Source organism: Pseudochaenichthys georgianus, chromosome 19 (genome assembly GCF_902827115.2).
Source record: "Pseudochaenichthys georgianus chromosome 19, fPseGeo1.2, whole genome shotgun sequence".
Lineage (NCBI taxonomy): Eukaryota > Metazoa > Chordata > Actinopteri > Perciformes > Channichthyidae > Pseudochaenichthys > Pseudochaenichthys georgianus.
The window spans coordinates 19,406,435-19,425,048 of NC_047521.1; the positions used below are offsets into that span (position 1 = coordinate 19,406,435).

Below are 18,614 nucleotides of genomic sequence, written 5' to 3' on the forward strand. Positions count from 1 at the left end.
ACATAAAAAGTGAGATGACCTGCGAGACATAACATCATTTAGCTCTTCAGCACAGACTCAAAGGAAAGAGTTTGTCGAGGTGGGTGTTTATGTGTGGTAGGTTGCACTAAATTAATGTTAATAGCAGTCAGTCTGGCCTTTGAACTAAATGTCTGGGTACAAATTAGCTTCTTTAACCTCTAGCTCAGTGGTTCCCAAACGGTGTGCCGCGGCACACTGGTGTGCCGTGGGGCAAGTCCGGGTGTGCCGTGGGATTTTGTGACAACCATACGTTATTATTGCAATTATACAACTACACACAAATAATTATTTTTTAATTTACTATATCAGTACTTTGTAGGTTTATATGTATGTAATCTGCGCGACTTGCGTCCACATCTCCACGTGCAGTGCTGCATACACATGGCTGAGTCAGCGATAACTCTCGAGGGGTGGAGGTATGCCCATTATTTTGAGTTCATCCGAAGAATAGACAGGAATGTGACGGTGAGGTGCAAACTGTGTCCAGGCCAGAAGCTGTTATCCACTGCTGTGAACACCACGTCAAACCTCAACAAGCACCTGCAAAGAACACATGCTAAGGTGGAGCTACCGCACACGCTATAGAGGCTTCTCAATACTCAAATTTCCCCTCCTCGACTCCTCGACTCCTCGGTCCTCCGGTAGTGACCCGGAAATGAATTTCAGCGCGCCATTTTGAAGGACGTCTCATTTCTCTAAATGCACACCGAGGACCGAGGATCGAGCGTCGAGGAGGCTCTCTGGAGGAGCTATAACCGAGGATACACTGATGGTTCCTCCACGGCTCCTCCGCGGATGCATTTCCGGGAACGGTGGAGGCGTGACACACGGCCGGACTTATCTCAGCCAATGACAGCTCTGCATGCATCCCCTGGATATTATTTTAGAAACTGCTCTCATCGCAACGCGATGTTTACAGTGAGAACAGCTGTGAGGTCCTGCAGAAAGCAGAGCAGTGTGTAAAATAAATATCACTCAGTATAACAGACCTACTCTCTTTATTTGCTTTAGTTTAGTAGATATATACAAACAAAGAGTCGATATTTTTCTAAGAACATTTAGTGCTTCACATACTAAAATACACAACGGCTGTAGCCTGATTATGCTTTAGGAGCTTAGGTGTGTATGGTACAGTGTGTAGGTGTGTGTGTGTGTGTGTGTGTGTGTGTGTGTGTGTGTGTGTGTGTGTGTGTGTGTGTGTGTGTGTGTGTGTGTGTGGTACAGTGTGTAGGTATGTCCTGTACAGTGTGTAGGTGTGTGTGTGGTACAGTGTGTGCGCAGATGCGGCGGACAGACAGGTCTCAGTTGGTTTGGTGTCCTCTGCTTACTTTTAATACTTGCAAATACAACTTTTGGCCCGTAATTTCAATTCCCCATTTCAGCGACCAGAGAGAGAGGGGGGGGGGGGGATATATCCAGTCTCTGATTGTGTTACGTTATTATGAGAGTGCTCTCATACTTTAAATTGCATATATTTATATAAATATATTTGTGTGTGTGTGTCCGCATCTGTAGCCTGTTATTGTCTCATTATACCGCACTCTCAATGAATTCAAGGTAAATATGTGGGGGAACAATGTTCAGCTGATCTAACAGAGATTATAAAATATGACAAAACACTCGACAGCTGATGCAGCTGTTGCCACGTAATAATGAACGGACGTCGCTTTAATATGACCGCTCAGAGGAGAGGAGTTCTCATTTCTTTAAACGTCTGCTGCTTCCCCTCCTCTTTCCCCGGTTCCCCTCCTCGGTCCTCCGCTCGCATCTCCTGTGGGCGGGACTAAGTCTCGAGGAGGGGAGTCGAGGAGGGGAGTCGAGGAGGGGAAATTTGAGTATTGAGAAGCCTCTTATGTGTTTGTTTATATCACAGTCTGTTCTTCTTCTCTGTCTTCCGGTTGTTGCCTGTTTTGAATGACGAATACACACTACCGCCGCCTGCTGGTAAGGAGAGTTATTGCCACTCACGCATGCGCAGTTCGTACGTGCTCGGCTGAAGTCTTTGCGGTGTCTGGTTCCAGTGCAACACATGGCCAACACGCAGGAGAACACGCCGACGCAACAGAGTGAGCAGAGATAGACTGCACAAAATATACAGATAGCAGGAGACAGAGAACAGCCACGGTCAGATAGGAAAACGAGTAAAGTAACGAGTTACTTTATGTAGAGAGTAACGAAGTAGTGTAATATATTACTTTTTTTTTAGTAACGACCCCATCTCTGCTGAAATGTTACATTTATAATTTGTAGTTCAGGACCATGGACAATGCAGCTTCCTTGCATTGACAGTTCTCTGTGCTGAATTTCCTTTGTCTCCTTTTTAATGTTGTGACCTGTCTGATTTAAATGAGTGTGTTGCTGCTTTGATGAAGCCTAATTTGATAACGTTTCAAATTAATTTCTGAAATATTTCGTTAATAAATATTTCATGAGTAATATAGTTGTCTTTGTCACATTTTATTTGGCATTAGTAAATAATTATGCACATTTACAGATATTTTACATGATATGAGAGATAACACGTGTTATAACTTATAACACGTGTCAAAATAGCCCTTATAACTTATAAGGGCTATTTTGCACAATAGGTGTGCCTTGAGATTTTTACTTGTCCTTTGGTGTGCCTTGGGCACAAAAAGTTTGGGAACCACTGCTCTAGCTTACCAACCGCCTTATTGGTCTACGGAGTGCACTGTGTATACAACATGAGTATAAAGTATTACAGTGTACAGATCCAGCACCATTATTGTGAGCAATTGACCGTTAGCTAGAGGCCTAAATGTGTCCCTGAACAGCAATGGTCCAATCATAGATTAGCAACCAAAGCTATTTGTCACTAACTAATAAGAGCAACAAATAGTGCTTATCCTTAAACCTTAAAGAGCCTGTGACAGCATCCCAACAACTGTTGTGCAATGAAATATTGGGCTACTAGTAATCTCGAACCGTCAGTTTAAAAAAGAAAAAGCGATACCGTTCCGTTAAATATCAATAATTTCGAACATCGCAGGGAAATTCCTTCGACTCATTTTGAAGTTTTGGGGGAAGCCGGAAGTGACGTCAATGCGGGAACGCTTCGAGAGCCAAACACGGACAAAGTGTGTTGTCATGCGTAGAAATGGTGAATTACTGAGTTTAGGCACGTTAATAACGTTTTAATGAAGTTGACTACATTATATTCATATGTGTCAGTGCTTTCATGTCAATTCGGCGACATAAACATAAATGATCATGGTGAAGATGATGATTACATTAGGATTAAAAATCGGTAGTGAGAGCTGCTGAATTTCCTCCCGTAGGATGTGATATAAAAACAAATCGATTATTTTTGTAGTTGTAAACTCAAGTGGATGAAACTACATTTATTAGTGCTTTCATGTCAATGCGGCGAACATATGATACATTAAATGATCGTGAGGATGGTGATTAAAAATCGTTTGTTTGTGCCGGTCTGCATTTCCTGATGAGAAAACAAACCGATGCTTTTTGTAGTTGTAGTACACCAACGTGGATTAAACGTGTGGTTTTTTTACCACAATGTTGGGGAAATTAATGGATAAAATGCACGGATTATTATTATTCCCACTCCGATCGGGACACTAGGTCCACCGTTTCCCCGCAGCGAGGCTCCCCCCGTTGACAGTTTACGTCGGGACGAATCCCGATGGGCCGGTACCGAAGTGGGCCGGTCGGATAAGTCACTAGCACATCCCCCATAGGCGGCGCGTGAGGCTCAGGTTTGAGAAGGCTAAATAACTTCTTTTACCTGACGCTGCCCGCCTCCGGCGTCTAGAGAAAAGAGATCAACTCAGTGTGCGGAGTCTAAATCTCTCAAGTCATATTACAGGATAAAGGAAATACAGTTTAAACTGCCGTATGCAGAGAAGACGCCGACGTGTCGCACTTATCATTCATATTACACCATCAATCAGATCATCGATCATATAGTATCATAATATATCATATATTTCCTTATCTGAGTCAGCTGAGCCGTATCTGGCCGTGCAACACTCACAGTGTCACAGACTGTATGCAGAAGTATTATTTTAAGCAACACATTACAGTATGTTGACGAAACACTCGAGTCAAATGTAATTAAAGTCAGATCCACTCGTGTCTTAGACGTGAACGCGCTCTCAGCTGGAGAGAGAAACCCTGGCTTGATTTACCGAGTTGATAACCAGCGTCGTAGGACCGCTTAGCGAGATCTCGTGTGTTAGTTTGTTGTTGTTAGTTTGCTACTCAAACATATCCAGGGTCTGTTGAACTGGCTTCGTAGTACAGGGCACAGGTGGCGAGCAGCGCTAATGTCAAAGACACAGACATTATACATTATATTTGTATTTTACCAGGATGCAGTGACACAAATATTTACATATTTGCATTTACTATCTACAGCACCCGGCGCCCCTGACATCCCCCACTCCCCCCGTTGACAATTTACTAGCGGTACCGAAGTGGGCCGGTCGAGAGTCCCGGGATGATTTTTAGTCCCATTCCACCACTGGCTACATGACCGTATGATCGCCCATATTCACGCACCTCATTCCTAAACGTCTAACAGATACATACAACATAAACCGATCCTTCAGCCTCATATGAGCTCTCAGATACATTCAAAATTAAACTGTCATCGCTGTCTGAGCTTGCTACTGTGTGCGCCGTGCGTTTACATCTGACTGTATATATATAAAGGTTTACATGCAGAAGCTGGGATCCTGAACGGTGCAGCTGGAGCGCTGTGCCCGCAATGACGTCACACATCATTTGGCGGGACTTGAAGAATCCCCGAGAAGATCCAGAAAATTGTCAACATTGAAGGGCAGATTAATTGTTATCAAAGTACAAATATCCAAATTCAGTTCAGTAACGGTTTTCAAGGGGACAATATTTACTCAAATTGATGGGTTTGGATGATGGGGGAAAACCGTGTCACAGGCTCTTTAAGGTTCTACGGGTGTTTCTGTTATTTTAGACTTTTACACAATTAAAATAAAAATAACCAAAATCGACCCAGTCTCACAGCATTTCGTGTTATAGTCACGAAATGTATCTATTGATTCGTGTTCACCAACACGATTTCCCCATTTTTTTCATGACACACAGAACGATTTTAAAAGCAAACAAATAAGGAAAAAAAGATTTTAAAAAATACTGATTTCAGTATTCTGAGGCTCTGAGCCCCATTTATTTTCCTCGCGGACGGCAAGAAAAGTCCGACATTATACAATTTAAAATAACAACAATAATAGTGGCTTGATATTGAGTAAGACATTTTTTTTCAGTTTCTGGTCTTCCAAGACCCGACCGGACAAAAGACGTGGTGTGGGCACGAAACATACTACCAATAGAAATACATTGTTTTTTAAATCGTTCTGTGACACGAAAAAAATGGGGAAATCGTGTTGGTGAACCCAAATCAATAGATTACATTTATTTTGTGACTATAACACGAAATGCCGTGAGACTGGGTTGCTATAGCTCCAAGCTTTGTTTTGGGTACTTTCTTAAGCACGCTGCTATATGATTACTCACGTGACATGACAATCGTTGCTGTTAGCAAGCTAGCAACGATTTTGTTTGCAGTAGTAAATCATTGCATATTGTTGAATTAACCCAATCAAAGTAATGGTGGCACTCAAAATAGCATAACGACTGCAACTACAGAAGTATGCAAATGTAGACACAACCTTAATTGTATCCAAAAACCGTATGACAAGATGCTTATATCAGAATTTAGAGCATGGTTACGATGCTATTCTGCTGACAAATCTTTCCACAGACACACAGGCCAAAGTGCTTAAAAGCTCCTCTGTGTCAGTTCCAGTTAAAGTATATTTCAATTGCCATGATGACACACACACACACACAGACTTACAAGGTGAAACAATACAAGTGCCAGAGGAGTCGCAGGTAATAAAAAGAGCAATCCCGACGGGACAGTGCCCACTAAATACATAACAATACAACTACAATTTAATAAAGTGCCAAGGTGTGCCTCTCTTTTGTTGAATGTCCTGTGTCCTTTATCTTTTTAGTTCAGCTGCTATTTGTTTGAGCACTTTATCACAAGGGGTGCAGACAGCATCACTGCACAGCTTGTCTTTTATATCTCTGCTGCCACAGCACATATTATCACCCAATCAAATTGTTGCTGTCATTTGTTTCAGTCTTCCTGGTAACACTGACTATATTATTTGTTCGACAAAAATAGATTATCCTGACTGGGACCTTATCTGAGACCAAACTCAGATGCTCTTATTCTCTCACAACAACATTAACGGCTCCCCGTCATGCAAACTGTGTTTAATTGGAGCTGATTGAAGTTCCCGTGGCAGAGATTACTGTGACAGAGTCAGATTACTATGGCCCTGCCCTCTGAATGGAGATGGAGTTGGCTGACAAGGAGGGTGTAATTGTGCTATTCCACCAAACCCCCGAGGTGAAATCCAGCAGTCAGAGGGGCCGGGGGCAGCTTCATTTAAGGGGCTTTGAATTCACTGGCCACGGTGCCACTCTTATCGGACCTAAATTGAGTTGAGCATATTAAACTTTGGTACTTCCATCTATGCGCAATGCTGTGCAGGTGATCAAGAGGTAGCAGAGTGTCAGAGAAAGCCCTGCGGAGGAAACAGATAATACCTCTGACATTGTAGAGATAATGTCTCTGAAGAGAAGCAGATGGTATTTTTTTTGGTGACACAGGTTTTTATGAATCACCAGGGATACTCGTCGTTTGTGAATTCAAACCCTCTCTGAGTCCCTGATGTCATTTTAGCCTCGTTGATGAGTTTAGTAAACAATTTTAATAAGATACTCCATGAGCCTCTAGGCGACTTATCTCTACACAGACCAACGTTTGTGTTATTGGCAAGAAAGCTTTAGCAAAAAAACAGAGTAACATTATGTCAAACTTTGAAAATTAGTTATGTAATTAACAATTGTACAACACCAGGAAGCATTTTCTTCCTTCTCAATATGATGAAATGTCTTGTGGGCTTCTTTTTTTCAAATAATGCAATCCTTGGTTACATTATCTCTAATATCTGAGTGTCTGAATATATTGAGTAAATATTAACCATGCAGTTGCAAAAGTATACTGCATACCACCACTATGCAATGATAGTGTTGGGTATCTCCCATGTTGCAAGTACAATTCAATATATAACTTTGAAACAATACTTGGTAACTGTTACATTTCCCATAATGACAAATACATCACGTTTCATTTGATAGGGTTGATCGAATAACACCTTGTTTGTTTCATGTTGCCTAACACTGTGTCTCTCTTGGTGAAAACATGCTTTGATTGCTGCAAAACCTATAGTGACCCCAATTTGACTGAATTTGACAAAACAATGACAGCAAATCCAAAATAGACTTTGATTTTGCTTTCATTTGATGCCATGAAGTATTCTCCTGTTCTGAAAGCTTCCCAGTATAGACTTCTTTCTCAAGCTAACACAAAGCCGGATTGATTTTAGACAGTGATGAATAGGATAAAAGTTTCTTTTTACGATTGAGATATCAGACATCCATATTTAACTTTTGTTCAGAAGGTCACGCAATGTACTTTAGAGAACTACAGCTGAATTACCAAATGACATAGCCAGCTTAGCACAGACTTCTTCGCCAAACTCTAGCATCTCTTAACGATGGCTAGATTTTGTGAGAATATATTCTGACACATAATGTAAGGTTTCCTCTAAAGTAGACCTGCTCACTCACTCTTAGTCTGAAAAATATGAATAATATGATTGCAAAATGAGAAATACATGATGACATTTACGCCGCTCTCCAGGCACACTAAAGGATACCTGTGCCTCAGTTCCAGACACATGAGAGTGTGGCATTGTGTGGTATTTGACAACATAGGTGGCAAAGTCCATAGGGACTTGGCTTGGCAACAGGAAGGTCACCAGTTCAAGTCCCGGCAAGACCAAGTGCTACTGAGGTATCCCTGAGCAAGGCACCGTTTCCTACACTGCTCCCCGGGCGCCGTTCAAAATGGCAGCACACTGCTCCTAACTCTAGGATGGGTCAAATGCAGAGAAACAATTTCCCCACGAGGGATTAATAAAAGTCCAACTTTTTTTTTTTTTTTCAATATCTAGACACCCATGTTGGGCCTAGAAGCTCTATGCAAACATTAAAAATAGATTCTGACACCTGCACAAATCTTAGGCGGTCATAAGTGATGAATGAAAGCAATTATTTTTTTTGTCTATACATCGGTTTTTCGAAAAAAAGCTGCACTTAATAGCTTTAAAAAATGCTTAACTGGTCACTAGTCTATTAATTAGATACAAATCTCATCTGCAGTTAATGATGTAATAGTTACAGACAGTTCCAGTAGCCTAAATAAAACATTCTTAACAAAATGTTACCAGACAGAAAACTGTCATATGTGACCTGCTCCATCGAAATCAGTCGCATTGACCCGAAGACACATTTTGAGTTGTATACACTGTTGGAAAGAGGAGATTCCTAGATTTCTAATGATATCAGGATTGTTTTTGTACTCCAAATATTAAGCGAAATATGTCACATTATATAATGACTTTCACCGAGTCCTCATTTTGAGAAAAAGGCCTTTAAAGTTTCCTCTTCTCTGGAATCCATCGATCGGATTGATTATTAGTGGAGCAAATGATCAAAATACTACGGAGGGAAGATATTTTCATTTGGAGGGGAAGCTCGCGAGTGTGTGTGTATACGTGTGGGTGTGTGTTTGTGTAATTTTGCGTTTGTGTGTATTGTGTTTATTTCCCGGGGAAAACACTCACGAGAAACACCGGCTGTTGTTATGCCTGCTGTGAAGTTAAGTTACTCCGTTCTCCGCTTGTAATTGTGCCATTAAAAGCTTCAAAGTTGTATTTATCATCTGAATTTGCCGAAACAAGTTTAATATTCTGAAAGCCAAGACTTTGTTTAATTGAAATCAGATGAAAACAAACTGTAACGGACCCTGCCGTGTTATCTATGATTACTATACTCTTACATTCATAATTTCAGCCGGAGGGAGGGGGGGCGGTGCTGCTGGAAGAGCAGATTGCGAGTGAGAGGTGCTTGTCTTCGTCCCTTTACAAGCTTCAAAAATGTATTTATCGTGTGATTTTGGAAATAAAAGTTTCATATTCTGAAAGCCAAGACTTTGTTTGTTTAAAATCAAACAAAACACCCGAACCCTGAAACCACGTTTATTCTGAAATGAGCCGTTGCGACTTCCGACTGATTTCGATAGAGCGGGTCACATATCATTAAAAAAAAGAATACGAAAAAAACAGATCTAATGTATTAATAAAATACTTTTTGATTGGAGAGTTTCATCCTTTTTGAACTGAAGAGAATTCAATTAACATATTATAGCAGGAAAGTTTAATACAGTGTAATTTGTGGTATATTCATTTTAATGTCCCCTGATATATAAGAAGTGTGTTTTTATATATTCATGTGTGTACTTAATTACTTTGTATTTAATAGTAGCAGTTTATATGAACAAGAAGCTGGAGAAATGAGAAGTGAAAACTTCCCTGTCAGGAGAAAGGGACAGAGAGGAAATACCCTTATATAGACATATGCTATAGGCAGCAGAGATAAGGGTGTGTGTGTTGCAGTAAGCCATGGTCTGTATAATAACTGCTCAATTATACTGGTGCTCAGTGGCGTTTCTATATGTACAAAAGTGGTGGGGCACAAAAAACTCAGATGTCTATATAAGCTTCTGCAGAGAGGTTCATGGCTGGTGAGGCACTGGCACTGACTCTTCAGGTTTACAAATATATTAAATCAAAATATAATATTATTTTCAAAAGCTTTTTTTGTCTGATGCTTCAATTACTTTTAAACAGACAGTTCAACAGAAGGATACCCACAAAAAATGTAATTTTATCATTTAAATATTGAATTGTTCTCTCTTAGTAAGATCCTATTTTAAATAAAATTGCAGTCTTACCTTGACTTGAAGATTAAGTCCATTTGCCTATCCTTCTGGACAAAAATCTCTATTACTTTTTTGTAAAAGTCCTCCTTATCTTCTTGTAGTTTCAAAAGTCTATCATAAATCTAATCTAATCAATAGATTTTTTATTCGAAAATTATAAAAGTAGGGTAGACATGTGGATATTATCCGGCTGAACAAAACGTACATTTATCTAACAGCTACGTTTCCCACAGATCTTATTTTGAGCTATTTTCTAAAATCCTATGGAGAAATCTCGTTGCTTTTTTGTGGAGGGAAGCCATGCACAGCTTACTTCCTGGTTTTAGGACGCCTCACTGCAGCTCTCTCTCCTCCTCTTCACACACCACACTTTTCGCGGCACATGTACTTACAGCCAATCAGCTCTGAATTATGTGAGATGACGTATGGTGGGGATGGCAGCACTTTGCCCCTATGGTCATTATTTTTTGCCACACACATTAAATAGGAAAATACTCTGAGCATGCGCAGTGTAGTTTTTGCAGTCACCGTTCACATACACAGTCAGAGGGAGGGGCAGGATCAGGTTTTGTCCCACATGGCTCTAAACAGCTCAATAGGCACACACTGTAGACACTAATTAGAATAACACATACTAAAACAGCAATGTACAGACGAATCAGATGATTAAACATGATCTTAAAATATATGTTATATATTTTTTAATTTATTTTTTGCATTTTGTTGTAATCATTATTTTAATACTTTCTGCTGACACTAGGTGGGGCTATGCCCCACCTGCCCCTAATGACCAGTCGCCACTGCTGGTGCTTGTGTTTTTATTGATTTCTTTCTGTTTCATTCTTTCATGTTGTGAGTACTAAATTGCCACAACTTTGTGCAGTAGTTGGCTTAAATGTGTTTAAATTACTTATGTGAAATAAGGAGCAGGTTGGCATGACAGGAGACTGGGGAAGTGGGGAGAGGGCACATTCTTATCTAAACACAGAATGCCAAGTAGCTAGAACATACATGTCTAAAATATATGTGTGTGTTTAATTACTTTGTATCAATAATAATAGGGAGTTGGAAATATGAGGAGTAAAACCATTATTGAGAGTAAAATGTGAGCAGGAGAATGCCCTTATTTGAAGATAGCTCAGATCTCTGAAATGAGTGTGCATTCTCTGTATATGTTATGAAGGGTCCGTGCAGGACACCCAATGTGTCTGTGTTACCTTAAATGGTAAAAGAAGGAAAATGAGTGTGCGTGACACAACCTAAGGGAAAATGAGTGTACGTGACACAACCTAAGGGAAAATGAGTGTGTGTGTGTGTGTGTGTGACACAACCTAAGGGAAAATGAGTGTGCGTTCTCTATAGAAGCTGATATTCTACTATTTTACTGCTTGAGAGCAGAGGTAATGTTTTCCTCGTTATTATTGATATTAAAGTAGTACATATATTGTTTGTATTAGTCAACTATAACAAAAGTATGTTAAACTGTGTGTACATTAGAGATGTTAAGATTCACCGATTCGCATCGGTGCACCGGCATAAACGTTCAAGATGCGAGTGCACCGGTTGAAAAAGGGCACATCGGCTACAGTTTGGGTTGAACCGGGTTGAACTCGCGATGCATCGATTGCGTAGCGTCTTTGCATCGGTAAAAAACCGATTCATTCATATAAAATCCCCTCATCTTGTCAACGCTCAGCAGAGACGATCTTTGATATTTGCTCCGCCACTACGGAGGCCGAGAGTCTCAGTTATCAACACACACGGAAGTTGAGGAGAAAGAGAAACACAGCGCACCGAAAAATACCTACAAATCAAACGTTTGGCAACACTTCGGATTGTTCAAGAAAGACGGTGTAATAGTCCTTTATGCTATATAGCTGACCGCAGGTCATGGAGAGTAATCAGGTATCCGTAGACCTTTGTATGAGGTATGTTTATTACTTAACAGGTCTACAGCCATGATACATAGATCCGTCCTAGATGCGGGCTTGCATACACACAGTATCACTCCGCAGCCGCACCCCATCAGTAACGTCCTGATGGTATATGTGCGCGGCACTATATACTACAGACGGTCAACTTGAAAAATCGCTCGCAAATTGTTAACGATGCCGAGCCGCTTTAAAGTACACACGTAGTACGAGGAACTGAGCGACGCACATAAAGAGGCGACATGGGGTCTGCGGCTGAAAAGTTAAATCACTCAGTGAGGTGTTCTGTCAGAGAGAGTGGTGTTTAGTTTACAGCAGCCTGTGACGGCCAATCACAGCTCAATGTCTTCCTCACTGTAAGCAGTTATGAAATACCTGTTTGTGAAAGGTTATTTGTATTCTTTATTGTTATAGAACCCACTGCTTTCTGCTCACTGGTGAGTTAGCCTCTGGATGAGTGTTAAGCACATCAGGCTGGCAGCTGTATGGGCATTGCACTATGGCAGCTGTTATTTGCACATTGTTAATCATGAGCAATGCATCCTTACATTGTTTAACTGTGAGGTGTTATACAATTGTACTGTACTCTGGAGAGCTTTTAAAGGTAAAAAAGTAAACGGCATGATGGGATGTGCAGTACCAAATATGTAAAGCACTTTTTTGTTAATGTATGATTTGCTGCATATAAGGAATAAAACAAAAATCCTCTGTCGTACCATATTGAAGTATCATTATATTTGCATAGTGTTGAATCGCATCGTATCGCACCGAATCGCATAATGTTGAATCAAATCGTATCGAACTGTATCGCAACAGGGGTGAATCGTATCGTATCGCATCGCATCGCCTGGTGTTTCAAATGTATCGTTAATGTATCGTATCGTGGCAACGTATCGAGATGCGGATCGCATCGGCCTCAGTGATGGAGATGCACATCCCTAGTGTACATTGAACTAAGGGGAGAGGGGGGCCACAGAGAGGGGGGCCACAGAGAGGGAAGTCTCTGCAAAATGTGTGGGTGTGTGAAAGTACACCCAATGTGTCTGTTTTACCTTAAATGGTAAAAGACTCTTGTTTCTGTGGGTCCTCTGCTGGCTCGTCGCTTTTATATCAACCAATGAATGGACTCTATGGGAGGAGAATCTGGCACACCTCCTCCCCGTGCTGTTGGCATATAAGCCTGTTGTGTCTTTAGATCGCTCTCTCTTCTCCTGCTGTCAAGACCGGAATCTGAACAGCACGCGAACCAGGGCAGGAGTACTCCTTATTGTATTGTATTGCATTGTATTATTACCGTTTATTATTAAAACAGATTATTGTTTAACCCTCGTCCTGGTTGTTTTGAGTTTTCCTTCTTTTAAAGCAAACTCATATAGGATCGGCGCGGAGCAGAGATATCTACTCCAACAGAACTGCGCTCAATCTGAACATATTTTCTACCCTTATTCTGAGTTTGTGCTTCCGGCAGAGATGCCTGCTTATGTTTAATTCCCCGGTTAAGTTCACAAAGCACTCTGTCACACAATAGTAGGCCATGCTGTAAGCGTCAGTAACCAGGATGAAGTGTATTAGGGCTGAAGGCGCTTCTCCTCTGGTGGAACTTCAAAAAGTTGTATTCCTCCTGAGAGGAGAGGAAATACACCCGACATAGAGACATCCATGCAAAGGAAATGTAATATAGAGAATAACAGATGACGTGGAAACAGAGAAAGGGAATAGAGAAGAAGAGAATAGACGGGCAGAAGGTAAAAAAAAATACAAAACCCTGGAATGAGACTTTATCGCAGAGAATCAGAGAAAGACAGACAGACAAATAAAGATAAGGAAGAAGACAGAGATTATGTATTGCAGTTAAAAGGCTGTTGATCTTATTTAACATCAACAACCTGCTATTGATGTATAGTTATCTCAGGGGGGGGGGAAATGAGAAGAGGGAAGAGCGAGTGTGAGGAGAGGATGGAGAGTAGGACGAAAGATAATCAAGAGCAATATGAGGAAGGAAAGAGATGGGAAAGAAAGTATAGGACACCAGAGAGGAAATTCAAATCAGGCGAGATTTTGTAAAGGAAGAAAACAAAACTGTAAACTTTAAATAGAGGAGATATTGATAGAGAACGTGTGTCTGAGTGTTAAAAATAGCAAAATAAAGAAGCTAAGTAACAAAATGGAGACTTAACCCGAAACAATGAGAGAGTGAGAGATGCTGGCATGCTGCTCACTTCCTCTGTGTTTGTGATCAGCTTCCCGTCATTGCATGTGACGGATGAGACACTGTTACAGTAACTCCAAGCGGCTGTGTATGCATGGGTGCAGGAGAAGAAGACAAGTACAAATATTTCCCTTGTAGTGTCATAGCCGACATCTGTCTGTTTCTTTTTCAGTCAGTCTGTCTGTTTGCCTGTTGTGCCAGTATCTGTGTGTGTGTGTGTGTGTGTGTGTGTGTGTGTGTGTGTGTGTGTGTGTGTGTGTGTGTGTGTGTGTGTGTGTGTGTTTGCATGTGTGGGTCGCGGTCTGATTGAAAGCTGGTTTGTCAGTGTCTGTCTGATTCGCAGAAAGGCATCTTTCACAGCTCCTGTGCTGCCAAAACAAGACATTTCTTCATCCCTTATTTCATTTTAGGCAGATGGCTGCCTGCCTTATGCAGACCGACTCTCTGTCTGCTTTATTGTGTTGCTCCAGGGTGTTTTGCCAGGATACTGAGCGGGTGAACTCTGACTCTCTGGTTACAGGAGGGTGTAATAGAGCCATGCTTCTTTACAGGCTAAATACAGAGGTTACTATGTTAAGGCTGGACGATATAGCACTAAATTGTATGGTTTTAATCTCCTCAGGACAGAACCCTAATTAATTAATTATGGTCTATTTTATACAATTATTTATAATAAAAACAGGCTGGGTCAGTTGAGCAGAACTAACTGTAGGAGGGAGTTAAAAGGGAAAAACCACCAGAAAGAGAAATAACACAAATAAAAACAAAGAAGTGACTTGTAAGCATTAAGCGGCACTTTCAATATTTTTGAAATCTTATGGATGTCTCCATCCTGAAGATTGTTGTTTCGTTTACAAATACGAGATTTGTATTTTCTTCATATAACAGTGTTTACTCCATTCAAATGATCTCAATGCTTATTTAACAATTCGCTTTCACTCACTGTTTTTTTTTTAGTATGTCTTGAACCACAGAAGATGCCAGCGGGTGGCAAGAGTTTGCCAAGGAAGCAGTGTCAAGCTCAGCATCAGTTTTGTGTGCCCTAAGACGATAAAAAGCTTCACAACACTTCAAAATCACGCAGATGGTGCTAGAGTAAACAGCAACATCCGCAAATACACATACCACTGCACATCTGCCTTTTGTGTCATTAAACTATGAGCGGGGAGGCTGTGGCGCAGTGGACTAGTGCGTTGGTGTTCGGAACAGGTGCAAACCCCACTGCAGTCAGCATGTTGTTGTGTCCCTGGGCAAGACACTTCACCCCAAATTGTTCCTGTGGGGATTGTCCACAGTATTGAGTATGTAAGTTGCTTTGGATACAAGCGTCCAACAAGTGACATGTAATGTGCGGTTTAATTCTCTTTATGAACGGCCATCAGACCATCTTCCACAGGTGGCAGAATTAGAGAGTGCACACACACACACACACACACACACACACACACACACACACACACACACACACACACACACACACACACACACACACACACACACACACACACACACACACACACACACACACACACACACACACACACACACACACAGGTGTTGACCAGGCTGTCCAATAAGCTAATGGAGGGGCACTTTGCTGGTCCTGTTCTGCCAATCTCACAGACAGTGAGCACCTGAGAGTGTGAAGAGGCAGCATCAAACACCACTACACCTCCCTAATTGCACACAAGCACTGATCAGAGTAAGAGGGTGAGAGAAGGGTGGTGACTTAATTGGTGATTGACGGGGCATTGAAAAACAAGCACAGGCAACAAACTTGTTTCAAAATATTTGAATAGGTATCTCCAGATTCAACTCCCACAGAGAGGTGAAATTAAACACATTGCTGGATTTCACAGATATTTGAAGTAGGTTTGAAGTATTGTTATCACTACTTCACAGGTGTAATGAGTCTCACAAACTAATGTGTGGTTGTCAACACATGTCCACGGCCATTTTGTGAGTTTAACAGAATATTTTAAACAAAACGGCGGATGAAATATGTGGGAAGAAGAAGGAGAGAGGGATCAGAAATTAGCATTCATTATAAAATACATTTTTTAAAGCCTCAGGTCTTACTGCTCAAGTTCTGGATTTCATAATTTTGTATTAATTCTTCAGTGAGAGAAAGACTAATGGAGAAAAAACAAACCGTTCTAGACAGAAATATTCCTTATTAATAAAGAAAACACGATATTAAAGCATGACCAGCTCACACAACACATCATACCAAGAAATACGTTCAATGTATTCCAAGTGTACATATTTTTTGCTGGTTTGCATTTGTACAAGATGATACGTCTGCCAATAATGTCATTTGGAAAAGCTGTATAAACAGTTTGGCCATCAAATTAGTCCTTGTAATTCGATAACCACAGACAGATACTTAAAGAAGAAAAGCGTGAACACTTTGATATCGGATCCTGAGTTGTTGCTCAAAATTGAGCAGGTTAACGCTTTTTTTCTTTCCCATTTTGAATGCACCACAAATGCCCTGTCTGTCAATGTTAACAAAAGCAGAACATTATTTGTCTGTCGGCCTTGTTATGCGGTGCCACATTTAAATTGAATGGCTTATTTCTGCACTCTTTCATCAAGATGGATGAAATTTGGTCCAGCAGTTTTTCTTTAATCAAAGACAAACTAGCAGACAAAGGCACAAACAAAATGGCGAACATAAAATTAAATCAAAATATAGTCTTAATAACAAATACAATTGTGTAAGTGTTGACCAGCACAGCTCAATGTTTGTGTGCTAGTATGATTTCTTCACACTCCCTGAAATCAAATCTAGGGCCCTTTCTCATTTCATCAAATCCCCCTCCTCGACTCCTCGACTCCTCGACTCCTCCGGTAGTGACCCGGAAATGAATTTCAGTGCGCCATGTTGAAGGACATCTCATTTCTCTCAATGCACTTCGAGGACCGAGCATCGAGCGTCGAGGAGGCTCTCTGGAGGACCTATAACCGAGGATACACTGATGGGTCCTCCACAGTCCTCCACGGCTCCTTCGTGGATGCATTTCCGGCAACAGAGATGTTTCAAAGAGTCGTGACGCTCGGCCGGACTTATCTCAGCCAATGACAGCTCTGCAAGCATCCCCTGGATATTATTTTATTAACTGCTTTCATCGCGACGCGATGTTTACATTGAGAACAGCTGTGAGGTCCATGCAGAAAGCAGAGCAGTGTGTATAATATATATCACTCGTATAACAGGCCTACTCTCTTTATTTGCTTTAGTTTAGTAGATATCTACAAACAAAGAGTCCATATTTTTCTAAAACCATTTAGTTTTTCACAATAAAATACACAACGGCTGTAGCCTGTTTTAGGAACTGTATGTGCGTGTGTGTGTGTGTGTGTGTGGTGTAGTGTAGGTGTGTGTGGTACAGTGTGTGCGTATGCAGCAGACAGACAGGTCCCAGTTGGTTTGGTGTCCTCTGCTTACTTTTAAATAAAACTTTTGGCCCATAATTTATTTTCCTCAATGTAGCGACCAGAGGGGAAAGGGGGGGGGGGATATATCCAGTCTCTGATAGTGTTATGTTACTATGAGAGTGCTCTGTTTGATTCTGAAATTGTTTATATTTATATAAATATACATATATATATACATATATATATGTGTGTGTGTGTGTGTGTGTGTGTGTGTGTGTGTGTGTGTGTGTGTGTGTGTGTGTGTGTCCGCATCTGTAGCCTGTTATTGTCTCATTATACCGCACTGTGAATGAATCAAAGTAAATATATAAGTCGTCATGAACACATCTGTCCATCAGACAGAGGGCTGCTGTGCCTCCTGTCATCATTAATGGACGTCTCTTTAAAATGACCGCTCAGAGGAGACGAGTTCTCATTTCTCTAACCGCCTGCTGCTTCCCCTCCTCTCTCCTCGGTTCCCCTCCTCGGTTCCCCTCCTCGGCTCCTCCGCTCGCATCTCCTGTGGGCGGAACTAAGTATCGAGGATAGCAGTCGAGGAGGGGAGTTAGAGAAATGAGAAAGGGCCTCGGTGTCTTGCATCTCATAAAACTGTCCCTCATTTCCAATCATCATGCTCTCATCATTCATTTCCAGGTTGTTCAATTGCACTCGAGTCGTAATTTGAATATTTTTCAATTGCTCTTCAAATCAGCATTAAAGCCCGAATACAAAAGTGACAGCATTACGCTTCTCCACGATCGTGTCAACACAACTGACACTTGTTGCAATTAGGTTACCTCAAGTGCTTCGCCAAATAAATGAAGCAATTTGTGGGAATTGCTCGCATCCGTCTCAAAGGAGTCTTACTTTCCGAATGTAATCAGTCTGTTATTGCTTAGAAGGTAAAATAGAAATAAATTCAGGTTGCGGAAATCAGTGTATCGATCAGTTTTGCCAAAAGAACACACAGAGTTCAACGAGAGCACAACGGGGCAAGTTTTATGAACACACAAGGAAAGAATGACAAATTGAATCTGTGAAAAGAAAAATAGAAAATAGAGAAGCAGACTGATGAGAATTCAAAAGAAAA

General features: G+C 41.1%; 1 protein-coding gene across 1 annotated transcript in view; it reads right to left on the minus strand.

Moving 5' to 3' along the window:
* LOC117464591 (protocadherin-15-like) overlaps positions 1-18,614 on the minus strand; it is a 228,118-nt gene that overhangs the window by 191,666 nt on the left and 17,838 nt on the right. The gene's annotated exons all lie outside the window — the stretch shown is intronic.